At 35.2% G+C, this 27464-nt stretch overlaps 1 long non-coding RNA gene across 1 annotated transcript in view; it reads left to right on the plus strand.

The window, feature by feature from the left end:
* LOC150093458 (uncharacterized) overlaps positions 1-15242 on the plus strand; it is a 196272-nt gene extending 181030 nt beyond the window's left edge. The window contains exon 3 of the long non-coding RNA XR_016550446.1: positions 12948-15242. This is a non-coding gene — a long non-coding RNA (uncharacterized LOC150093458). The remainder of the gene's footprint in view (positions 1-12947) is intronic.
* Positions 15243-27464: the final 12222 nt, after the last annotated feature.

Below are 27464 nucleotides of genomic sequence, written 5' to 3' on the forward strand. Positions count from 1 at the left end.
CAGTACTATTTAGAGGATCAAAAAAATCGATTTTTTAATATTATTTTCTGAAAGTATGTACTTTTAAAAATCTATTCCTAAGTTTTTATCAAGAAATTCGAAAAATTCCCAAAGATATAGCCTATTATTCAAAGCGGTGCGCAGATCAGAATCGGAGTGCTCACCGCTCTTGCTTGTTAGTAAAGGAATAAATGCGTAAGAACCTGCAACGGCACGTACTGGCGCTTTGAATGCGAGAGAGGCCGATAATTAGATACATAACTACTTAACAATATTCATTAAAAATTACAAGAATATTTATAAAAAAAAATAACAGTTTTACTTACACATGAGTTTCAGGGAATAAATTTTTGTTTGTAGCAATTTCTGCTGTGTTCTGTTTTGGCAATCCCTTTGAATACTCCAACAGTAGTCGGCAATCATGTGAGAATCCCATCTTCCTTGGTACCGATCTTCCATAGTTTTTAAGTCTTGATGAAATCTTTCACCTTGTTCATCGCTTACAGCACCTAAATTCTCGGGAAATCTATCAAGATGACTGTATAGGAAATGAAACTTTATGCTCATGTTGCAACCTAGGCGCTGGAAATTTTCAAGCATTGTTTCCACTAGATCTTTGTAATTGCACGCTTTTTTTGTTTCCAAGAAAATTATTCGCAACCATCGTAAATGAAGTCCAGGCCTCTTTCTCAGTTTCGTTCATAGAGTTGATGAAATTTGGGTGTCTCATTAAAGTTCTAATTTGCCATCCATCAAATACACTGGCTTTAATTTTTTCATAACTAAGTCGTGGAAATTTTTTGCATATGTATTGGAAACAATCACCTTGTAAATCTAAAGCTTTAACATACTGCTTCATAAGACCTACTTTGATGTGTAGAGGTGGAAAAATGATTTTTTCTCTGTCTATTAAAGGTTGATTTATAACATTCTGTTCTCCAACATTTAAGGATATTCTAAGAGGCCAATGTTTCTGACTCCAGTGTTGGTTTCTAGCTCGACTATCCCAGAAGCATAGAAAACACGGAAACTTTGTATATCCTCTTTGAAAGCCAAGTAAAAAGTTCACCATTTTAAGATCCACACAGATGATCCAGTTATGGTCTGTATATTTCAATAACTTCAGAACCTTTTTAATGTCCTCATATGTTTCCTTTAAGTGGACTGAATATCCAATAGGAATTGAGCCATATACATTCCCATTGTGTAGTAAGACACACTTGAGACTTCTGCTTGAACTGTCGATAAATAAACGCCACTCATTTGGATGATATTGTACAACACTCATTTCAGTTAGTAAACCTGACACATTATTACAGTAAACAAATCCATACTCATATTTAAAATATTGTACAAGATTACTTTCCCTGCTACGATAAAAAGTTAGCTTCGTATCTTGCTCCAGTAAGTTTTTTTCATTTAATCTTGAAGATAACAATTCCGATGATTCCTTTGATAGGCCCAAATCTCTTACTAAGTCATTCAATTCCGCTTGAGTAAAACGTTGCGGTCCAGAACTAGAAATTAAATTTTCATTGTCTAAATCAACATTTGGGTCTTGCTCCTCAAGAACATCTGGCATATCCCGATCATGCTCGTTCTCAAGTAAAGGAAGTCCTTTATAAATTGGCACAGCTATTTCATTGGAATGAGCAACTGGCCGAATTGCTGAGTCGAGATTTGGATACACAATTTTTTTCTTATTCTTCTTATTATAACCAGAAGTCCGAACTAAACAAAAATAACAATCATCTACGTGATTTTTTTGTTCACGCCAAATCATTGGAATTCCAAAAGCTAATTTTTAGCGTTTTCCCTTGCTCCACTGCCGTAAATTTTCTACACATGACTTACACACTTTATTTTGGAGCCCATGACTTGTCTTGATCTGCAATTTTTACGTCAAAGTATGCAAAGTACACTTTCTTAACGAAATCAGTGATATTTGTCCTTTGACTGGGAACAGTAAAGCTGCCACAAATTTTTTTTAGTGATTTGTTTTAGGCAGTTCATCACCTAAATGTATTAGGTCGGTTATCGGCCTCTCTCACATTCAAAGCGCCAGTACGTGCCGTTGCAGGTTCTTACGCATTTATTCGTTTACTAACAAGTGAGAGCTGTGAGTGCTCCGATTCTGATCTGCGCACTGGCTATATGTTTGGGAATTTTCGAATTTCTTGATAAAAAGTTAGGAACAGATTTTTAAAAGTACATACTTTCAGAAAATAATATTAAAAAATCGATTTTTTTGATCCTCTAAATAGTGCTGCCTCCTTAAAACTATCAAAAACTTACAAATTAGCAAAAAGAAAATGCCATAGAGGAAAAACCTGACGTGATAGAGAAAAATGTGTTTGATATTTGAAATCGGCGCACCGAAATTAGTAAAAAAACAAGTGTCAGATCATAATCAGCAGAAAAAAATTTTTTTTTTGTTGGCCACTGTAATTTTAAATTCATCTTTCAGTGCTTGTTCATTGGAGAAGATCTTCAAAGTCCTGTTTTTTAGAGTACTAATGACACCTAGTTTTTGTGTTGTTTTCTTTTCTTTTAGGTAGGAGTTTTTATGTAGTTTCTGTGTTGGGTGGTGGTAGGAGTTTATGTGTATATATTGGCCAGTATGTGTGTGTCAGTTTTTGGTAAACAGTGAAGGAAATACTGCCAGAAGGAAGACATGTGAGAAGTGTATCTAGAAAAGGAAGTGTGCTTTCTGTTTTTCAATCTCAATTGTGAACTATATGTGTTCGTGTTGTTTGTTTAGATGGCTAAGAAAAGTGTCTGGCGTGCATGGGGCCAGATCGCGAAAACATCATCAACGTATCTAAGCCAGACTTTGGGTTTTAAGGTAGAGGAATCTAGAGCATGTTGCTCAAAATGTTCCATATAAAATTTAGCAATGGGGGGGGGGGATAATGGCGAGCCAATGGCTGTGCCTTCTTTTTGTAGGTATAAAGCGTTTTGCCATACAAAATAACCAGAACGTAATACATCAGCAAAGAGCACTGTAATATCTGGAGGGAATTTGTTCTGTAAAAGAAGGATTGTGTCATTAGAGGGCAGAGACGTCAAAACTGACTAATAAATCATCTTTTTCTAATGTAATGTCTTTGATTATGTTTTTCAAGTGTTGTGTGTTTCTGATATAGGAGGGGAATGACCTACCAACTCCTTGAGTGAGTGTTGCTGCTAATTTCTTGGCTAGGTAATAATTTGGGCTGTCTATACCTTCGACAATTGGCCGGAGTGGTGTGTTTTGTTTGTGTATCTTAGGTAGACCTTAAATTCTTGGGAAAACGAGAATAGTGTGGAAGTAATTTGACTGTATCTTCAGGCCATGTAGTAATTGATTTAAGTAGTTTCTGTGTTTTCTTTTTAATTCTATTGGTTGGGTCATAGATAACAAGTTGTTACGTACTATTGTCCAAGACTAGCAGATTCATGTTTTCTAAATATGTGGTTTGCAGTGACTTTAACAGATTAAGGGTTTCAATTATTGGTACACTCTTTAATAATGAGGTGATATCAAAGCTCACCATTAAGTTGAACTTTTTAAGGTACGGTGTTCTATAATACTCTTTAGGTGTGCAGAATTTTTGACAAAGGAGGGAGAATTGTTTTTGAGAGTGGCTAGTAGCTTAGCTAAATGTCTAGCCAGTTTGTATGTGGTACTATTTATACTATCTACAATAGGGTGTAAGGGTGTACCTTGTTTGTGAATTTTTGGTTCTCCATATACCCTGGGTGTTTTAACATGGAAAGGCTTGAGCTTGTTTACTGTTTCTTTAGGCCAGGAAGTGACTTTTTTCAGTAATTTACACACCTTATTCTTTTGTGTGTTGGTGGGATTGCGATCTATAATTTTGTATGTTGACTGGTCTTGTAAAATTGTGTACATTTTGTTTTCATATTCTGTTGTGTCCATCACTTTGCCTGTTTTTGTTATGATAATCTGGTTATTATTACCAGATTATCTTGTAATAATAACCATATGGAGCAATGATTTCCTTATGAGGAATATCATTTTTGGGAGGCTTAGACTGGATTAGGATGTTGGTCACATCTAAACGTATGTTATTGGCTATTGCTGGAGGCAGGTCGTATATTCCCCGTTTGACAGATGCCATTATTTCAGCTTTTGGAACTTGTTTGGAAGTAATGGCAAAATTGTGCCAACGACTTAAAGCACTGTCTTTTTTAGTTAAGGTGAGCGATGATAAATCCACAACGAAGCGATCTTGTTGTAATTGCGATTGTTGGAGATTTTGAAACTTTTTCTGGTGCTGGTTTTTGAATTTGATGAATTCTTTTCTAGTCGTTGCATCAGTGATGTTGTCCAGGATCTCCCACAGTTCTGTGTTTAAAATATTAAATAGTAGTTCACGTTGCGTGTTGATCGTTGAATTTAATTTTGATAACTCAAGGCAAGTGGCATTAATCTGTTCTCGTAATGGTTCTACACTCGCTTGTCTTCGTTGGGCTTTGGCTGAGTTGAATTTGTTTTTAATTTTCACACAGTTAGGTATTAAATTGGTGTCTTGGCACTTCTTGAAGAAGGCTAACCTGTTCAGTTGCCATGCCAATTTCAATTTCCACTTACCGTATTGTCGTGTCTTGCGTGCGATATCATCTCCATGAAGAATCCTCATACTTGTAGAAAGGCTTATGTGTTCATCGTTCATGTTGTTTAATTTTGACGGTATATATCAGAATAGAATTATAAGTAAATAATCATTTATTGACTTATTGCTAATATTTTGCTTGTGTTATAACCAGCATCTTCAGAGCGCCAAAACACAGTTTGTCACAGTATGCGAGACTACAACAGTATAGTATAACAATGGGACTAGTTTAACAAAATCATAGCAACAACCCAAAGACTGAAGTCCTAATTTGGCACTCTCCATCTAAAAAAAAAAAAAAAAACAGAGAGAGAAAGCGGGTACTAGTTATGTCTTAAGATGACTGTCTCCCAAATCTTAGGCAAATTCATACAACTATATTTGCTGAGATTCAGAGTATGTTTTAAGGCTTCTGTTGCTTATAAGAACAATCTCTCTGACTTGTAAAAGCTTCTTTGCAGTACTGTACTTTTTTTCCAGTTGATCCTGTGTGCAGGGGTTATCCAAAGCATGGTCTGCTAGGCCTGACTTGCCATAGTGATAGTGCCAGATGTATCTTTTATGTTCACTGATGCGAATGTCCACAGTTCTTCCTGTTTGATCGTAGTAAGCTTGAATACACGTAGGCTACTTCTTAGACTCCTGGATGTGATAAAGGAGGGATGCTGTCCTTGGGTGAACGGATGAGAGTTGTTAATTTGACAAACGGTCTGAATACAGTTTATAGTTGATGTTTATTGAGAATTCTAGATATCTTTTCTGATGTATCTTTCATGTATGGGATGGTGACTGTTTTATTGTAGTTCTCTGTCGTAGATAGGAGGAGGGGTGTTTTGGGAGCATTTAGTATGTTGTTTATCTTATGGGGATTATAGCCATTGGCCAAGAAGGTGTGGCATAAGTGAGCCAGTTCAGCAGCAAGAGCATTGGAACAGATTGCTCTCATTGGAACAGATTGCTCTCACTCTGTGGGTTACAATTAAGATACCATACTGTTGAGAACTCTCTATGGAGGCAATTGCCTCCATTGAGAATCTGATCTCGGATATTTTTATTTTCAACTTTCATGACCAATTTATCATCTCTAACTACTTTTTATGATATCCTTTACATTTCTAAGCATTTTCAGTGGATATCAAAACATTTTGCTGCATTCTTGATATTTATCTTCTGTATATTTTATCAGTCTTTCCATGACTTTTATTCTGCTACTTTATCTCAGAACACATGCTCATTTACTTCCTAGTAACTTTCAGTGTGCTTTCCACTTTTCCCTTTAGTGAGGGAAGCATGTGGTGAAGTTGTCAGCAGATAGCAAAAATCAGAAGTTCATATGGAATTCCAATTTTTTGCTATCTTGCTGACAACTTTACCACATGCTTCCCTCAATAAAGCAGTCTTCACCTCTTAGTCTCCAATGTTTGATTGTTGTTTTTTAGGCTTCCATTTTTTTCTTAAATAATATTTATTTGTTTGAGTCTACAGTTTACCTAAGAAAGTTACTCCAGTTTGATTATTTTTAAAACTTTCTTACACGCATCTTTTCAGTATGATATTCAATTTTGTCTTGCTCATAACTAAATGTGATTGCTTCCTATTTAAAATCCCCTGTATGGCCTGAACCATCATAAGATATTTTTCGACAGTAACAGTCAATGCCATTTTTGTTATTTCTTGTCTTCTCCCAATGGGAATTTGTGTGCATCTTTATTTGGAGTATGGTATTATTAATGACTAGTCCAAAATCCTCTGAATCTTTTTCATGTCATCCTGGCAAAGAACACAGTATGATATCCAGTTTTGCTCTGTTTATAACTAAATGTGATTGCTTCCTATTTAAAATCCCCTGTATGGCCTACTTTTATATAGAAAATATGATTTCTGCATATCTTCATGGTGTAAAATATTTGTTTTGTTATTCTTTTTTTTTTTTTTTTTTTGCTATCTATCTAAGTCTTCACTTAAATTTATTTTTGTCCCCCCCCCTTTTTTTTTTTTCCTGCGGTTAGTTAGACCTTGTGTAGTAAGCCTATCTAACATAGCAGTTCCTAAACATTCACACAATATCAATTAAGAAAATTATATTTTCATGACGACTGCGCCACTTAATTGACCTTCTATTGCTTGAAAGTTAGGGCGAGAAGATAACAAAATTAAATTAACACGTTTGTACAATTTCTTTACATGCAAGTCGTGGCTAGTTGTTTTCTACTATTCCCGCAGGTTCGCTAGATTGTTGGGGATAGTGCATTGGCTAAGGAATAAGAACCAGGTAATTACAAAACAAAAACATATTTATTTTTGATCTAAAGGAAATGGTACAGATCACATAAAAGTTACTAAAAGATTAATTCAATCAAAAGCTTTTTCACTCACAAAACAATTTGCTATCTAAGCAACAGAACTTACAGTGCATTCGCTTTCAGAAACCTTATTGTACTTTGACATAAAAGTGTCTCCTGTGACACAACTTAGTTTACAAGGAAGCATATATATTCTAAAAGGGATTGTAACAGCTTTCTTCCCCCACATTCAATACTTAATTGGCACTAATTCCGATGCTATCAGATATAATCTGTGAGTTAAACACACTTAACAACATAAATCCTCCCTCAATTCAGATTCAATTTAACCACCAGTTAACAAATAACCTCTCACAATCACTTAAGATTTCGAGTTACATTCTCATAACATAATACAATAAAATAATGGCTTACTTGCTAACAATCACGATGGAAAGTCCAATTTACATTCTGCAACATACATCGAGACTGGAGTGTCTTCTGTCTGGTCAGTCCTCGAGAGTTTCCTTTGTCAGACTCGCTGGGATTCTGCCATAGCTATCTGGAGATTGTTCTTCCTGCCGCCAGCTCTCTCTCTCTAGAAAGAGAGAGAGCTGGCGGCAGGAAGACAATTCTCCTGGACCAAGGGAAGGAGCCCCCATAGAAGTCAAAGGTGAAGAGCCAAGAAAAAGCCCTTGAACCAAGCACTGCCTTCACTTTTATTCCATTTTCAGTCCTTTGTTCTTAATTAAGAGTATCCCAGGATTAACCAGAAGCAAGGAAAAAATTGACGTCATTGCTAGCCCCTTGACCTTATGATTTGGATGGAATTCAGCACTAATCCAGCTTAATTCCTACTAAGCTTTTACCAACAAGTGTAAAATGCAGGTGCATTCTGACAGCAAATTTTTCTTTTATATTTTAGCATTTTATTAAGCACATTTTTTCTTTATAAATTCAAACAAAAAAAAATTAAAAAATCTTTAGCGAAAATTCTCTTGAAAACTTAATTTCTCGCGAGAGTTTACAATGCCCCCCCCCCTCAGAGAGTTCAATAAAGCTGAAAGCTGATCAGAATATACAACAACAATACTTGTTATGAAGATGCTTCTCGTGTAAACTTTCTTTGCTTACAGTTGGTAAAGGATTAAAGCAACAATATTGTCAAGTATAATATACCTTTTAACCTAGTAAAAGTGTATATTATATATTGTATTATTATTGTTATGTGACAATTTCAGGGACTCGTCACTGGAGGGATTCTAATTCTGCAATTTCATATAATGACACTATTGCTACTGTCAACACCATCACTGACAATGGCATTTTTTTTGTCTTTCTGCATTATAGTTGGTGTATTGTATAATCTCACTTAAAGCATCTTTATAAACTACATTGTTGAAAGTTTTTCACTAAGGTTGTATTATAAATTAAAGATTTCAAGAAATTATATTATACAGGCAGCCCTTGGTTTACGTCTCAGTTCCATTCCTGAAAAAAAAAAAAAAAAACGGGCATAAAATGAACCCAATTTTAATGGGAGGTATGAGGTTATGTTCCATGCAGTCAAAAAATATGCACATGAAGTATGTGTAACATTATTATATTTACAGCTTTGATAATACATACATATATATTTGTTAAAATAATATTATTAATAACGAAAACAAAACAAAATTATATACAAAAAATATGAAACTTTGAAAAGATATTACATATTTCTATGTTGAAGTTCCTGGTTTCAGACACCTGCATTTTGTTTTTAAAAAAGTATCTAGTGTTAACTGCCTAGATTTTCTTTCTTTAAGGAGTTCAGTGTAAGGTCGAATAGATGCGGTTACAATCCTTTTTACGTTCGCTCTCCGTTCCCAATCGTGGTTCATTTCGCAGAGTTCATTAGTCAATGTTTCTATGCTTGCAAGGATATGCTGTAAATTGGCTGTTTTTATATCTCTCAGAGGACCTTTGTTTTCTTTCTCCTCCTTTGGATGTTGACTTAATTGTTCGGCTAATTCTTTTAAGTCTTCATTTGAAAGCGGTTTATCATGACTCTCTGAGACTTTTGTCACATCTTCAGCTCTAATATTGTACAATCCCACCTCTCGCACAAGCTTGGTAACATCTGCAATAGCACTCTCCTCTTGCTCTAATTCCTCGAAGTTATGCATAAATGCTGAAAGAAGTTTTTGCCATGCTCCTTTTAAACACTTTGCTGACGCATTGTTCCAAGCTGCCTTGATGTTGTTAGTGCCCTTCAAAATATCGAATGAACGCCAATAGTCTTTAATAGTTTTTCCTGAAGTGTCCAAGACTCGTACCATTTCCATAAATGTTATACGGAGGTAATAGACTTTGAAGATTGATATAATCCTCTGATCCATCAGTTGCTAAAGCGATATTGTGTTTGGGGCATGTAAACAACCTTGACATCCAATGGTGTTCTTACTTCAGCAAGGTTTTGAGAATGTCAAGGGGCATTATCCAAGAGAAGTATTGCCTTGGCTGGCAAATCATTTTCTTTATAGAAACGAAGCACGGTAGGACAAAAATAATTTGTGTACCAATCTATAAAAACGTCTTGTGTAACCTAAGCTTTCTTGTTCCATTTCCAATAGACTGGCAGCATGGCTTTTAGACCCTTGAAGGCGCGTGGTGTCTGTGAATGATACACCAACATTGGTTTAAGCTTCAAAGTTCCGGAGACATTTGCACCCAATAAAAGCATAAGTCTATCTTTTCCGGCTTTAAAACCTGGAACGGAATGTTCTTCACAGGAAATGAAGGTGCATGATGGCACCTTCATTTCCTTTGCATGATGGCAATTTTTTCCAGTAGAGCCCAGTCTCATCAACATTAAAAATGAGATCAGGAAGATAACTTCCTTGTTCTACAGTCTTGAAATTATTTATGAAAAGCAGCCACTACCGCAATATCTGCACTTGCTGCCTCACCACATAATTTGATACTGTGGCACTTACTTTGAGACTTAAATCTCATGAACCAACCTTTGCTTCCTAAAAATGTTTCTTCACCTCCATCTGTCTTTTTAAGATCCTCAAAAATTGTTTTTGCTTTCTCAGTTATAACAGCCTGCATCAGAGGAATGTTTTTCTGATTCAAGTCATCCACCCATAATGATAGTAATTTTTCCATTTTTTCATGAAGTTTACCTCTGCTATAACGTACATGTTTTGCATTTAGTGCTGCCATAGATTATTGCACAGACTGTTTTATTCTATCTGCATTTTTCATAATTGTAGTAACAGTTGATGTTACTACAATTATGTAGTAACATCAACTGTTACTACATAATTAAGGTAAGTAAGTTCATAGTTCTACAGACCTTAGCACGTGTCTGCCCATATTCCATTCCTCGAATCACCTCCATCTTCTTTTCAAGTGTGATTGATTTCCGTGCCTTCTTAACACCAAGTTCTGCTAATTTTTCTGCACTTCTATTATCAGATATGGTATGTAATTACATACTTTATCAATTTAAATACGTATGTACGTAAAAAAAATAAATAGAACAATTATGTAGATTCAACATTAAAACTAGGTTTGATACATATACGTCATAGTAGCTCGGTGAACACTCAAACACTAGAGTGCCTGCTAGCGTCGTTTCTCAGTCAACCACACTACAGTATGAAAGCACGTGCAGACAACCACCATTATTGTGAATCAGCATAAATTGAACCGGCATAAACCGATGGCTGCTTGTATTTGGTTTAATCCTATATCCAAGTGTAAGCAAACAAACTTTTTGCCTGAAGTATCTTTCAGGACTGGGTAAACTTGTGGCAAAGGTGGTATAACTTTTCATCACTTGCCTTTGTATCCCATAATGCAAAGCACATCTCCTTGCAGACATGTATAATGCTATGCATTATGGGATACTCTAATCCAGCATATTTTAATAATAAGGTGTGATAACACCTTTTGGCAACTCATATAGAAAAATATGACTTCTGCATTACTTCAACCTTGGTATCTCACCTCCGGGTCTGGCTCCCACTGATGAGACCTCAATAAAGGTCGAAACCGGTCTGGGTAGTGACCCTTCCTGTAATGCATAGCATTATACATGTCTGCAAGGGGATGTGCTTTGCATTATGTGGGATACTAAGGCAAGTGATGAGAAGTTATACCACCTTTGCCATGAGTTGCTCCAGTCCTGAAAATACTTCAGGCACAAACTTTGTTTGCTTACCCTTGGTGAAGCGGCTAAGGAATTATCAGTGCCCTTGACCATGTTGTTTAATCTGAGTCTTGGGTCTGGTTTAGTCCCAAAGGTGGGGAAAGAGGGGAAAATAGTTTCACTGCATAAAGGAGGATCCAAGACTATGGTTGCAAGTTACCGACCGATCAGCATATCAGGAGTCATTTTCAAGGTCTTGGAGAAAGTAGTCAAGGGAAAAATACAGGAATGGATTGATGAAAATGAGATACTGTACGGGGGACAGCATGGCTTTGTGAAGGGTAGATCATGCCCCAGTAACTTGCTCAAGTTTTATAACAAGGTGATGGCTGAACTGAATAAGGGTAATGGGTTTACAGTGATACTGCTGGACCTGGGAAAGGCGTTTGACAGGATACCACATGGAATTCTAATCCGTAAACTACAACATGTGGGAATGGATATAGGTGGGTGGTTGATGGAGAGATATCAAAGAGTAGTTTATTCAGGAGCAGAGTCCAAAAAATGGCCTGTGACTAGTGGTGTGCCACAGGGTTCTGTTCTTGGACCACTGCTGTGTAATTTGTTCATTAACGATATAGGGAAGGATCTAAGAGGAACAGTTCATTTGTTTGCTGATGTTGCAAAGTTGGGTAGGGCGATAATGAATGCAGAAGATGTCAAAATCTTGCAGGGCGACTTGGATAGATTGGAGTTCTGGGCTAAGGAGAATGGATGTCAATTTAATGTGACAAAATGTAAGGTTATGCATTTTGGGGTGAAAAGATTAGCAGCAGTATACCACATTGGTGGAACTGTACTCCAGGAGATTGATGAGGCCAGGGACTTGGGAGTGTTGGTGGATAGGGAGATGAAGTTTAGGGGGCACATTGCAAAAGTAGCTAAATCAGCTCATCAACTTGAAAAATACCTTGACAAGCAGAGACAAGCAAGTTATTGTACCTCTGTACCGAGCCTTGATAAGACCTCATGTCAACTGCTGTGCCCAGATTTGGTCACCTAGGTTCCTTCTTGATGGGGAGGAGGTGGAGAAGATCCAGAGGCGAGTGACTAAGATGATAGCGGGTCTATGGAATGAACCATATGAGAACAGGTTGAAGATTTGTGGGTTGCAGAAATTAGTTGATAGGCAGAAAAGGGGAGATATGACTGAGACATTCAATTTGCTAAAGGGTTTCTATAGGATTAATTCAGAGGATATTTTTGAGATCAGGACTGGTGGTGGGAGAACTAGGGGACACCTATGAAAGCTGGGCAAGAGTGTGGTTAGCGCAAGGGTGTTAGAGCTGGGTTCTTTACTTTTAGAGTGGTAAATGAGTGGAATAAGCTGCCAGAGTCTGTTGTGGGTGCTATGACGGTGAGTGAGTTCAAGGCAAGGTATGATAGATTCTGTGAGAATGTCATATAGTTGTGTGGAAATGATGTTTAGGGCCTCCCTCGATGAGTCTAAGGACTCCCTGGAGTTGCCCGTAAAAAAATAATGGATTAAACCAAGTATATAATTTCTTGGTATCTTTATCATGTTCGCTGCCAACTCCGAGTATACTCGTAGTTGGTATATGAGCCTCACAAGCCAACTACGAATATACTCGTATGTTGATTACCAACCTCCTATGCCAAACATGAGTTAACCCGTAATTTGTAAATCAAATTAAAACTAATAAAATCAATAAAATAAAAACCAATTTATTCAAATTACGAATGATACACTTTAAAACAATTTTCCACGCACAATGGTGGTTTTTCCTGGCAAACAGGACAATAATAATGTGTTTCGCGTCATTGTTTGTTTGTTTAGTGTACATACTCAGCATGACTTTGTTGGGTGATTATTTTTTTCTGTAGGTGGTTAAATTTCCAAATAACGAAGATCCTGAATCCTACTGATATTCTGTGATGCTGTACGCTCAGCCATTCCAACAAAAACTGAGATGAATTGATCTCTAAATTTTAACGCAGTCATTGCGTTTCCAGTAATTATATTATAAAATTTATGCTAATTTTGAATGTATATATCGAAAATGTGTATTGCGAATTTCTTTGGCCATCTAATTGTCTTTCGTAAAGCGGAATAGTAAGATCGATGCCTGACATACCCAAATATCCGTAACAATATTTGGTTTTAATTGAATTTTACCATTCCGATTTTTCGCTTCAACCATTTCAAATTTGTGCATATTTGAAATGGTAAGAACTTCCCTCTTTTCCTTTCATTTGTGATGATGAATTCATTAAATTCATCATTGCTCATATTAGCGTAAGCTTCTAATTCTTTTTCAGTAAGTTTTCTTTTACTGGTCATGGCGAAACTGAAGGTTTTGAGAGACTAGATGCAATAAACACAGTCGTCAGCGCGTGTAATATATAGGTGGGGTGATACGAGATTACTTGTAGTTGGCGTATGAAACAAAAATCTGTCTGATAAAGCCGGCTATGAGATAACTCATAGTGACCTTGAAGACGAGGGGATGCGAGATTACTTATAGTGACCTTGAAGACGAGGGGATGCGAGATTACTTATAGTGACCTTGAAGATACGAAAGCGCTTGGCATGCCAGAACAAACTATGCCTGAGAAGCGTGACAGTGAACGTGTTAATTTCTAAAACTACATTGTTTTTTCCTCTGAGCACATGGAAGTCATTACTGCTACCCTTACACTTGAAGCTGGCTACGTATAGCTGCCTGTGTAAGAAACAGGATGATCTCAAATCAGTACTTGCAACTTGGAGCATTTAACTTTGTTAGCATCACCAGATTCAATTCTATTTTGTTATAAAAAACTGGTACTGAGAATATGCAGTTTAAATTTCAAGGCCGTCTATTTAAGACAGATGGCCTTGAAAACGGACATAATTCTAGCTTTATTTATATTTATATAGATGTGCCCTCTCTGTTTGGCCACATGGCACAGACATATTACATTCCTCCTTCACTTCAACAGCTGACATCCCAGAATCCCATTCCTCGAGAAAGGAAAGTGGTGTGACCTTTCTAGACACTTTAAATTAGTTAATAAATAGTTATTTTCTTATCAGTCTGTGTCCTCATTTATACTGTTAAAATTAATCAACACTTTAATTACTTTAATTATGTATTTTCCTGAGTGTACCCTTTCTCCCAACTGCTATAAAAACTCTTTACTTAGCCATCGATCTCTGTTCTAACCAAGTTCCCCTCACATCTGTACTTCACCATATTCGTCACACCTTCATATCAAAGGACTTAATTCTAATATAATTAAGAAAATACTTCTGCCTTCCCCACTTCACTTTCAAAATACAGACTATAGCAATGCTATTGTAATTTTCAATATCCAGGATGACATAGAAACAGTAACCAGAACTTTAAAGAAATAAATTCTTCTTTTGCTTTCAAATGTCATACTTGATTACTTTATCTGCTCCCATAGAGAACAACTCTTCCACTCTAAGTTCCAGATATACAGAAAGTTCGTTTTACTTGTCTTACAAGTAAACAGAACTTTGTACAGCTTACAAGTACAAGACATGTACTTATTAGTTGACTTATTATAGACAAACAGGAAGATCTGCAAATGTCAACCAATACTAGACATAGTTGATGTTAATTGCACTCTGGTATGGGTATTATAATTAGTAAAACAAAATAACATTAACAGAAACATAAACATGGCATATGACAGTTCACAACTTACTTGCAACTGAACATTAAAAAGGTTTCAAACATTAATAACAGTCATCACATTACGAGGTAACCTCAAGCCCCAGTCTTCACGTATTAAATACTGTCCTTTTAATGTTTTTACTTGAAGTTCTTGGAAATGGATGGTCAGTAGCCAATCAAAAAAGGTTTAAAAGATAAACTTTAATTGAAGCACTTTAGATTTATTGAATACATGTTTTTTGAAAGTTCTTAATGTACATATTTTCATTAGAAGTGTTGTGTTTATGATATAGTCATGTCTCACACCTATGAATGTGAATGAAATTTTGTATTAAGAGATACCAAAACTACTGTAATATTTGATTCATATTTCAAATGGTAGAATAATACCAGTGATTGTTAACTTCATATCTTTAGTAATTATCTTGCATTTGTAAATATGTAATGTCATTGTACATAATTCTTTGTTAAATAAAGATTATTGTATTTTTCTATATAGGTTGATTCATTATCTTTGTTCTAAACTTCAGTTTAGTTTACTGGATGTTTTAAATGGTTAATATTATCCTCCCTCGATGAGTCTTTGGGCTCCCTGGAGGTGTGATGTAATAATAATTATTATTATTGTATCACATCTCCAGGGAGCCCAAAGATTCATCGAGGGAGGGCATCTACGCTACAACTCTCTGCCTCCACCAACCGCAACTACCTTCATCATCTACACCAATGCCTCTACTGCCGACCACTACTACTAGTACTTTCACAGACAATCACAAACATCCATGCCCACAGCAGGATTCGAACCCATCCTGGAGAGTGGATACGCTAACCACTCAGCCAACCAGACCAGCTGATACTGATTTTGTGTGTGAAAATTCAAATACTAAATTTCTGTAAGCCTAGGACACAAACCACATGGGGCAAATGAGAATAGCTTATTTCTCTGTGTGCATTCATTCGATATTATTGTACATTAATAAAACTGTTGATTCGAGTTATAGGAAGTTGATGTGACCCTGACACAGAAGGAAGAGAAGTGAAAAAATAAAGCAGAGTGGTATTGTGGCAACAGTTGTGTAGTTTAGGTGTGAAATTTCCACATGCTGTTTCATATAGGTCACATGCATAATGAAACTCTTGTAGCTCAATTCTTCGTCTTCTTTTTCTTCCATTTTCTGTCCACTGCTGGATGAACGCCTCCTCCAGTTCTTTCCACCTTTCTCTGTTCTTGGCAATGGTTGACCAATTTTTTTTTGCTCATCGTCTCTTCTGGATAGATGTCTGGCCCATTTCCATTTTAGTCGCTTATGGTGAAGATTGATGTCAGTGATGTTAAGTTTGGCTTCTTATCCAAGTGTTTCGCTTATCTTTTAATGTGATGCCTAGCATCAACCTCTCCATTTTTCTTTGAGTAGTTAGTTTATTTGCCAGTGCTTTTGTTTGTGACCAAGTTTCACATCCATATGTGATGACTGGAAGTACACACTGGTCAAATGTCTTCCTTTTTAAACAGAGTTGGACATCATTGTTTTGAAAAATGCTTTTCAATTTTCTGAATGCACCCCAGGCGAGTTGAACTCTCATATTTATTTCCTCTTGGAGTCTGCAGTTTAGATCAATGACCTAAGTGCGTATATGAAGAGACTGTTGAGTCCCTATCTACAATTATTAAACTTTCCTTTATCCTTTCAAGTGAATCTCTATTTTATCTTTATTCAAAACTTCGCTATGCATGAGATATTACAAAATTCATATATTTAAGCTTTTTCTTCCCTTAGTGTCCCTAATATTTGTATTATACTGTGCCTTTCAGGACATTTAGTTTAGGATATATAATTCGAAAACAAGGAGCAATTAGAAAAATATGTCTGAGTGTGAAACTATTAAGCAGTCATGACCCTCAATCGTGTAACTTAACACATTAATTTCCTGCATGATTAGGTTCGTACGTTTTTCAAGTGGTGCATTAGGCAGCAATTTCAGACGACTATTATTAATGAACAAAAGTTTATTTAAAATCTCAAACATGGTCCAATTCTATTTCTATTATATAAAACACAATTCAATACTAAGAATAAAATTACAAATTACACAAGCAAAATACAAGTATTAGGGCAAAATCCTATATGGATATTTGTGATCATGCCGTCATAACGAACTTTATACATATAAATACACACACATAATCCTGGAACAAGTTAACACTTTACTTAACCATATACTAGTCTGAATGCTCTATATTGCCATAATACCATGGGCATTAATGTTTATATTCAGTCTACCTTATCTAACTTACAAAACAAACAATATAGGTTAAACTATCCTATCGCTATGCCCATACATACATACATACATTTGACCTTTGAGACACTCATATGAAATATCATGTGCATACATAAATCTCTAGCACAAGAATGCTTATCAAACAATATCAAACAACTCATGGCTTTCCCCCCTTCTTGTAATCTATCTCCTTCCCAATAGGTATAATTCCTTCCTCACATAATCACATTTAAAGTCATACCTAGACAGAAAATCCCTACCCAGGATCATCTTGATGTGTGGAAGACGGGATCCTGGTAGGATCAGAAACTCCTGCCAAGCATATAATTTGAACTCAGGAGGTATATCTTAAGATTTACAGACCTAGAAGCACAAATCATGGGAGATGTGACACCTGATACTTTCACTTGTTTTTTAAGGTGTGTGATATTATCTTTGGCATATCTTAAGGTAATCCTCAGATATGATGCATGATTCAGCCCCAGTGTGGAAGAAACTGCAAAGCATTGCAGTTTCTTCCATATGCACTGGCTGTCACCTCCATCTCGTATAGATGCTCCTTTCTTCCTTGTCCCTTTTTCCATACTCTGTTTGTATAAGTATGTGAATCTAAATCTCTATCATAACCTCTACTAAAGCGCTTCTTGCTACTGTAAAAGTTTTGAGCAAAATGTCCCAGTTTATTACAACTGAAACATCTTGGGGGCTCTCTACTGCCTCTTTGGTCATTAGCTCTCCCTTGATTTTGAGGATTAGCTGTTGCTTGTTGTGGGGTGATTTCGGACAACCTCTGCATAACTGAATCCAATCGATCGAGAAGGTGTCTTTGCAGACGCTCAACTTCCTCTTTAACTAACTTAATGGTTTCCTCAGCTCTGCTATAATTAGGCTCTGGGGTTTTACAGATAACATTTCTAGTTGTCTCATCACCTCGTTTAACCGATCTATAATGGGTTTTTGGAGTATTTCTATTTCTTGTTTCATAATAATCCTGATATCTGAATCAGTACATGATTCTATCAACTTGTTTATTACCTGCCCATTGTCTTCCTCTGGTCTCTCTCTTGCCTTAGGTCTTTCTCTTCTTTCCCTACTCTCCTTATTATGTCCTTGCCCCTTTTCAGAATTGTCCTTTTTTTTTCAATTATATTTATTGACCCTGGAACATGTGCGGGACGGAGGTTTCCAAGCAACTGTTCACGATCCTTTACAGCATTGTAAGATTCACTTAAACTGGACAATCTTTTATCAAATGCCATCTCCTTTAACTCAGGTCTGACTCCCTGTCTGAATTGTTGAAAAATGACCCAGTCCAAGTGAGGCTTTTCTTCACTAAGGACACTCAGGGTATTAGCTATCATCAGTAACCTGTTATAGAACTCAGCCACACTTTCCTTTTCCTTCTGAGAGCAGCTCTGGAACTTCCATAAGTTAGGTCCCAAGGTTCCTAGTTTTGAGAACTCAAAAATTAGGACTGTCTTAAAAAGGGAGTAATCCAGGGTTTCCTTGAGAATGGGAGAGGAATACAGGAAAGCTTTAGCTTTTCCCACCAGTTTACTCCAGAGCAAGACTAGCAACTGAAAATCAGTCCATCCTCCAACTCTCCTAAGCTCTTCTATGTAACTAAAAAAATTTAGGACGTCATCAGTCTCGTCACCCGAAAATTGTGGGAACGCCGGCTGTGGGTTAATGTAACGAAAAAATTCGCTGTTATCCATGCCTAAACTACTAGAGGGTTCAGTCATACTTGCATCCAATTTACACTAATTTACTCTTTAAATTTTTCAACAAAACTTAACTAAACTTTTACCTCTCAGTTGTCTGACCTGCACCCAAAACCAACTTGTTGTGAATAGTGTATAATTAAGATTTTAATTAGCTAAACTACATCCTGCCGACTGCGCCATTTATGTTGAGTTCCTATCTACGATTATTAAACTTTCCTTTATCCTTTCAAGTGAATCTCTATTTTATCTTTATTCAAAACTTAGCTATGCATGAGATATTACAAAATTCAAATATTTAAGCTTTTTCTCCCCTTAGTGTCCCTAATATTTGTATTATACTGCGCCTTTCATGACATTAAGTTTAGGATATATAATTGGAAAACAAGGAGCAATTAGAAAAATATGTCTGAGTGTGAAACTATTAAGCAGTCGTGACCCTCTATCTCGTAATTTAACACATTAATTTCCCGCGTGATTAGGTTCGTACGTTTTTCAAGTGGTGCATTAGGCAGCAATTTCAGACGACTGTATTATTAATGAACAAAAGTTTATTTAAAATCTCAAGCATGGTACAATTCAATTTCTATTATATAAAACACAATTCAATACTAAGAATAAAATTACAAATTACACAAGCAAAAATCCTATATGGGAATTTGCGATCATGCCGTCATAACGAACTTTATACATATAAATACACACACACAATCCTGGAACAAGTTAACACTTTATTTAACCATATACTAGTCAGAAGGCTCTATATTGCCATAATACCATGGACATTAATGTTTATATTAAGTCTACCTTATCTGACTTACGAAACAAACAATATAGGTTAAACTATCCTATCGCTATGCCCATACATGCATTTGACCTTCGAGACACTCATATGAAATACCATGTGCATACAAAATCTCTAGCACATGAATGCTTATCAAATAATACAAACTAGTTTACTCTCTACTCTGATTTGTACTAAAGTCCTAGTATATCTTCGACTGTCCAGTAATTAACAATGATTGCAACTTTATGCAATTTCAATTGATACAAGATTTTACAGTACCTTTTTAGGATGAACCCTGATTTTCACGATCTATACCTTTCATGCTTGAATGAAGGACACACACACAGGATCTTCTATTCTATCACTATGGAACTCATCACGTGGGCACGGACTTCAATATGGATTTTCTTTCCCTCGATGAGAGTACTGGATGATGAGATACATAGACAATTTCTTCCTTCTAGTAACTATACTGCGTTCCTTGTCTCTTGCAATAGGAATACGGAATCGAATTCCCGCACACTTTGTTTCCTTGTTGTGTCGGACGGAGATAACTCCTTTGCTGTCACTCCAGGAAAACCGGGTGTTCCATATACAAAAATTTTGTGAAGAAACTGAGGAAAAAAAGCCCCGGTGAGGGGTCCTAACCCTTTTATCTGCATGGCCCCTAACAGCACCTTCTTGAATTTCTTTTCTCTCTCCCCTACTGGAGTCGATCTCACTCACCAGTTAAAATCTTGTTTTTCTGCCCCAAAACATGCTACAGTTCCTTGCACTCGAATCTCACGCGACGACGTCTGACTTCAGGAATTGATTTGTTTTAAGCTAGCCTCTATACTAAATTAATCCCCTTTTTAGAATTTACATGAATATTTTAATCTCCTTTTTTCAAGTGTTAAACTAGCCTCTCACATGCAAATTCTTTTCTCTAATCTTCTTTGTCTTACTTAACCTATTTTTATCATATCCTTTTTTTTTTGTAATAAGATTCCCTTTTTTATTATTTAGTTAAATAATTTCTGCTATATTTATTTTACTTGAATGCAAGCATATTTTTTGTCTTTAAATATTTTATTCGCTACTTACATAGGATTTTATATTTTTAGTTTCTTGTTACACCATGATAAATGAAATTTTTACATTCTTGGTTATATTTTCTTTTTATATTTTCATTGATTATGCTTTCTTTTTATATTTTCTTTTTATATTTTCATTGATTATACTTTTATATTTTCATTGATTATAAAAAAGCATTTGATTCCATCAAAACTAATGCAATAATCAATGTACTCCAGAATCAGGGAGTTCCTGAAGAATATATGGTTCCTCCAGGAAATATACCACACTGCAACAGCAACAATCCAACTTCAACACAAGTAGCAATAAAATATCAATTGAAAAAGGTGTCCGACAAGGAGACTATCACCCAAAATCTTTACAGCAGTCCTTCAAGAAATATTTAATAATATAAAATGGACAAACCTTGGTATAAAAATTAATAACAGAAACTTCACACACCTAAGATATGCAGATGATATAATTTTTGCAAACACTCCATGAGACCTTAATATCATGAAAGCAGAAAAGTCGTCTAAAAATAAACAGACAAAAACTAAAATCATGTTTAATTATTTTGCAACACCAAAAAACAATAATAGAAAACAATTCATTGGAAAGAGTCTTGTTACACCCTGATAACCAAGAATGTAAAAATTTCATTTATCATGGTGTAACAAGAAACTAAAAATATAAAATCCTATGTAAGTAGCGAATAAAATATTTATTTTATTCGCTACTTACATAGCAAATAAAATATTTAAAGACAAATATTTTATTCGCTATGTAAGTATCGAATAAAATATTTAAAGACAAATATTTTATTCGCTACTTACATAGGATTTTATATTTTTAGTTTCTTGTTACACCATGATAAATGAAATTTTTACATTCTTGGTTTATCAGGGTGTAACAAGACTCTTTCCAATGAATTGTTTTCTATTATTATGTTTTTTGGTGTTGCAAAATGATTAAACATGATTTTAGTTTTTGTCTGTTTATTTTTAGACGACTTTTCTGCTTTCATGATATTAAGGTCTCATGGAGTGTTTGCAAAAATTATATCATCTGCATATCTTAGGTGTGTGAAGTTTCTGTTATTAATTTTTATACCAAGGTTTGTCCATTTTATATTATTAAATATTTCTTGAAGGACTGCTGTAAAGATTTTGGGTGATAGTCTCCTTGTCGGACACCTTTTTCAATTGATATTTTATTGCTACTTGTGTTGAAGTTGGATTGTTGCTGTTGCAGTGTGGTATATTTCCTGGAGGAACCATATATTCTTCAGGAACTCCCTGATTCTGGAGTACATTGATTATTGCATTAGTTTTGATGGAATCAAATGCTTTTTCATAATCAATGAAGGCTAAACAGAGAGGCAATTGGTTTTTTTCTAATGTTTCTATTATTTGTTTTACTGCATGAATATGATTAATTGTTTTAATGTCTTTACAGAATCTGCTTGTTCTACTGGTTGATTTGAGTCTAGAAGAGGGGTTATTACTTTTGTGAGAATTTTGTACAGATTGAAGGGAATAATAATTTGTCTATAATTCTTTGCTTCTTCTTTGTCCCCTTTTTAAAATAACAGTATCAGAGTAGCATTTTTTCAGTTTTCTGGTATCTTCCCGTCTTCTAGGCATAGATTTAGTAAGTTTGTGACATGGTGAATTATATTGTTTCCTCCCCAGTTAATTCTATGTGAATTACGTCCTCACCAGGACATTTTTCATTTGTTTTAATGTTTGTTTTATTTTATCTCATTTTCATTCATTTTATTTTATTTCATATTTCATTTTATTTCAAGTGAATGGGGGAATGAATTCTATATGCGATAGTTAAGAGTTATTTATATTTGATTTATCTATTGAAGGATCACTATAAAGTTCTTTATAAAATTCTAATCTGCTTAGGATTTGTTCTTGGTTCCTTATTATAGTTCTATTCTTATCTTTTATTGCAGTTCTTCTACTTTGCCAACTGATAAATGTTTTCTTAGTATTTTCATATTTTTATTATTTTCAATTGTTTCTTTCATTTTTTTAGTGTTATAAGATCTTATTTCATTTCATCTTTTTCCTGATTGTTTTGCATATTCTGTTTTAGAAATTAAGTTTTTGTCTTGTTTCATATTTCGTCTCTTTTTTTAGTAGTTGTAAGGTTTCCTCTGAAAGTTTATGATCTTTTTGTTGTTTGTTGCTTTTGAATTCGTTGGCTGCTGAGATTATTACTTCCGTTAAGTTTCTGCTGAGAGCCTCCGTTGCTCAGTCAGCGAAGCCGTTTGGTCGCTCACATCACTGACGTGAGCGACCAAACAAATCGAACCAGAAAGATCTGGTTCGATTCCCGTCAGTGATGTGAGGAACCTTTATTCGACTAAAGGTGAGTTAGCCGGTCTCATATGGAGGTAGGGTTTTTTTTCACCCTGGAAAAAAAAATCTGTGAACACACATGGATTTCAGTCATGAATATGTCCCAGCCATATGCTGGTCCTGAGCCCGGATAATATTGAGCAGTTGGGTTAGGTCTAGTTTTTGATTGAGTTTTTCTTCGTAATCCTTCTTGTTTTCAATAGGCTTTAACTGAAAACTTCTTGATTTTTTGTTGTTTAGCTATTTTATTCTTTCCAATTTGGGGTTTATTTTAATTTTGGCACTCATCAGTCAGTGGTCACTATGAATTAGTACTGAGGTATCTTGAACTATTTCTTTATTATTACACAGTATATAATCTATTTCATTTTTTATTTCTCCATTTGGACTTTTCCATGTTCATTTTCTTTTGAGGGCTTACTTAAAAAAATGTATTCATAATTTAAAACTTGTTACTGATAGAGAATGCTGAAAGAGCCATTCCTGAGTTGCTGCTTATACCATATACGTATGGTCCTACTGTATCTATTTGTTGAATGGGATGACTTGCTTTGGTGTTAAAGTTGCACATTACTATAGTAAAGTTTTGATTGCTATTTCTTTTTTTGTCTAGAGTGTGCTGCAGTGAGTCATAAAATGCTTCTATCTCTTCATCAGTGTGGGATGAGGTGGGAGCATATATTTGGATGATCCTGATTTTAAGTTTGGAGTTTATTTTAAGTATGATTTGTATTATTCTTCCATATGTATAATAAATTCTTCTATAAGGTGTTTTTTTTTTTTTTAATTAGAAATCCAACTCCATATTGTCCTTTAGTTTTCCCATAATAGTATAAGTAGTCTTCATTTTTAAGTTTTATTAAATGTTCATCTTGCCTGTGAACGTCACTTAAATCTATGATGTCCCATTTAATATGTTTTAGTTCTTGCTGTAAGATGGACTTCCTCTTCTTTAAGTGTTCCTATATAGAGGAAAAGAGGATTGTATTGATTACTGTTATATTCCTGAATTCTTTGAACTATTGTATTGTTTATTATTTGGGAAAGCTTCCCCACTGCATCGTGCTCTGATCTCCATAAATGGTTTCAATCAGAGTAGTCATATAGTTGGGGAAATTCAGTCACATCCAGTGTTGTCGATTTTGACCATGGGCTTTATGGCCTTTCTTCTTGGCATTGTAGGTGGAGGGGTTGTGGCCTAATTTCCTGTGCTGGCCACATAATGTCTTTGGAGATGCATTTTATAGCTTTCTGCCAGCTCTGCGCTCAGTATCAACTTTGCCATGGCTCATTACGACACCGTGTTTCCTGGGGGGTGTCCATGTGGAGGCATGATACTAAGACTTCCTGGGTATGGCCCTCCAGACTTCACCGAAATATTGTTACTGCTAATAAAATTACTAAACATTAACAATTCAGCAAAGTTAATGATATTGTTATGAATATACAAAGGCTTCTAAGTATGATTCTAAGCAATTTTATGCTTTTTTTTAGGGTTTTTGACCATGTTGTAGGTTGCCAGCCCACCAGAGAAATCCATCTCAGGCTTAACTGTGTTCAGCATGCTACAAGCATGACTGTGGCTCAGTTGAGAACTTACTCTTAACTCAAATTCAGTGACTACTTTATTCCTTGATACCCTAAAAAAAAGCATAAAATTGCTTAGAATCATACTTAGAAGCCTTTGTATATTCATAACAATATCATTAACTTTGCTGAATTGTTAATGTTTAGTAATACTGAAGATTTAGATAAAAATTTTGATTTAAACAATTATAGTGGACAGAAGCAGAACTCCTACAGGAGCGGGAGGGGAATCAGTAGGTTGATTCAAAGGTTTGGAAATAGGTAGAGATAGAAATCGGTAATAATTTGCAAATTAATACTTTGTGTGAAGTGTTACAAGGAAAATGAGAATAATATTGGACTGATCTGAAGACTGGTTAATGTATCTGCTCCCCAATCAACTGACTGCAGGTTCAGATTCTTCCATGAGCATAAATGTTTGTGAATGTTGTCAGCCAGTGTGAGATGATTGCCCCCACTATATAGAAGCCTGAAATGATGTGAAAAAATTCCATGTTTGGGCTGTAGAACAGGTTTTCCAGACTAAAAATAAGAAAATAGTACTGATACTAACTACGAAATGCTATTTAGAATCTGTATTATTTGAGGAATTGTGAAGTGTTGTATGAATTTTATGGAAATGCGTAAACTTGTGAAGGCAAGCATCATATTTCATTTGTGTATCATTTAAATAGTAAAGAATAGCTTTGATAAAAGTCTGGGGAAGGAGGTAATGAAACTGAATCTGTTTAAATAAGTAATTAGTAGAGTTTGAATTATTATTATTAGAGATTGCCAGGGAGTCAAGGAAGTCCATACATCACCCAAACCTGCTGTCATACCAATTTCATATATAAAAAAACTGACTGGCATATTTTATTAAAAATCAACTCATTAATTAATCCTAAATTAAATTATTTCAATTTAAAATAAAAAAACTAACAAGTAAAATAATATTAAATTACATACACTTACCTTTAAAAATGTATTTTTCTGTTTAAATTTGTTTCACTATAAATTTACAATTCACACTTCACTCAGTAACTCACTAGACACAGAGGGCAAACTAACTGGTCACTTCACAAATCAGAAAAAGATGAACCAAAAACAGGAACACGTGTTCTATTGCTACCCCGCAGCGGGCCGAAACAGGCCAACTCATAATAAAATTTTAAGACTCAAAGGTTTCCATGGTTGAGGGTTTAAAGTTACATATATATCAATCACTTACGATTATAATTTGTGGAATTTTTTACTTGAGCCTGGGGGAGTTCTCCGTTTGCCCCTCTGCAGACACCCATGACCATATGAGTATTTTTATTGATGTATGAAAGTTTTGAGAGTGCATAGCACATCAGTTCTCATCTTAATTGGTCCAGTGCAATTAACTGCAGGATAACTTTGAATACTTCTGCATAGAGTGGGGAAACAATCTTTTTAAGATTTATTAGAAAACAATGAAGGAGAATGCTATAGTTGGTTGGTATATTTGAAATACTCAAAGATGAAAATATGTGAACCATCATAAGATGTGTGAGAATAGGAAAGAATACATGTGAGTAGAAGCACTTATTAATGGTAAACGAAGTATTAATAATTATCATTTATGGTATGTGTGTCCTATAAGTTGCTGGGTAGAGCAAATAGCACAATCCTATAAATTCTAAACATGAATAAGTGAATTTATGATGGCATAATTCTTCTGTCTTATCAATCTCACATATGCTGGTATTTTGTTGTAGGTCAACAACGTCTTATAATACAGTGGTCTCCAAAGTGTGTTACGCAAGTCGATACGTGGGGAGGTACATCAAAAAAGTTTTATATTGATAGGAAAAAAAAAGTAATTAAAGATAAAGAATATTACTTTCTTTCATCAATTAAACATATATCTAATATAGACAAAGACGTTATAAAGATCCTGTAAACTTAAATTTGCGAGTAGCGCACATTGGGCAACTTTGCACACATAATCGTCTGTGGATGATTTTGTGTGCTAAATTGCATCCGTGGGCTAAATTGCTATACTCAGACTGAAGTCCGAGTATAGCAATTTAGTAAACACAGCAAATGATGCACGCCTACCATTTGGTTCTACTTATTTATGCGAGGTATCATTTTCTGCAATGACAGGTATTAAAACCAAATAACAAAATAAATTAAACTTGGAACCAGACCTTCGTATCACAGTATCAGAAGCCATCAAACCAGAATTTCAAGAAATGATGATACGAGGCATATTTCCTCTTTATAATACTTATTACAATAGATTTTTGCTCAGTCAATTGGGGGTACGTGCTATTTATTTTTTCTGTCTTTTGGAGACCACTGTTATAATACACAGAATATTCATTTTTATTGAGGAAGTGAGATTTTTTACTGTCTGTTGTTTCTGAAGACTAGAATAAAAATGTCTCTATATACTGTTAAAATACTTTGCAACCTCAACAGATGCTATACTGCACAAGCAAACGAAAAAACAATTAGCATTTTTCTCCTAACATCCACTTTCAAATTTTCTATTCCAGAAAACGTGTAACAACTGTTTGTGATATACATTGGATATGTAAAGTGCTCAACTCATGACAAGTGAAAACATTCAATTGGATTGGTTGACACAATAACCAATCACAGATGCTAGGTGCTAAGTCAGCTCAAAATTTTCGCTCACCCACCCCTGCCTTCTCAATAGTTTAAAAATATATTAAAAAGCTAAGAATCTGCACCCCTTTACATCTTTTTGAAGGGCCCAAAGGTGTATGCATTTCGAAAGCACACCCGGGCTATTAACGCGAATATAACTAGATGTTTACGAGGCAAAAAGTGCCTTCGCGAAGCACTAATGCTTTATTACCCTCCTGAAGACGACAATGAAGCATTAGTACAGTATATTCTGTTCAATTTTAGGAATCGCACAAAGTCTTCAA

This window comes from Typopeltis vanoorti, chromosome 24, assembly GCF_054136105.1.
Source record: "Typopeltis vanoorti isolate ZY-2024b chromosome 24, IOZ_Tvanoo_1.0, whole genome shotgun sequence".
NCBI classification, from domain to species: Eukaryota; Metazoa; Arthropoda; class Arachnida; order Uropygi; family Thelyphonidae; genus Typopeltis; species Typopeltis vanoorti.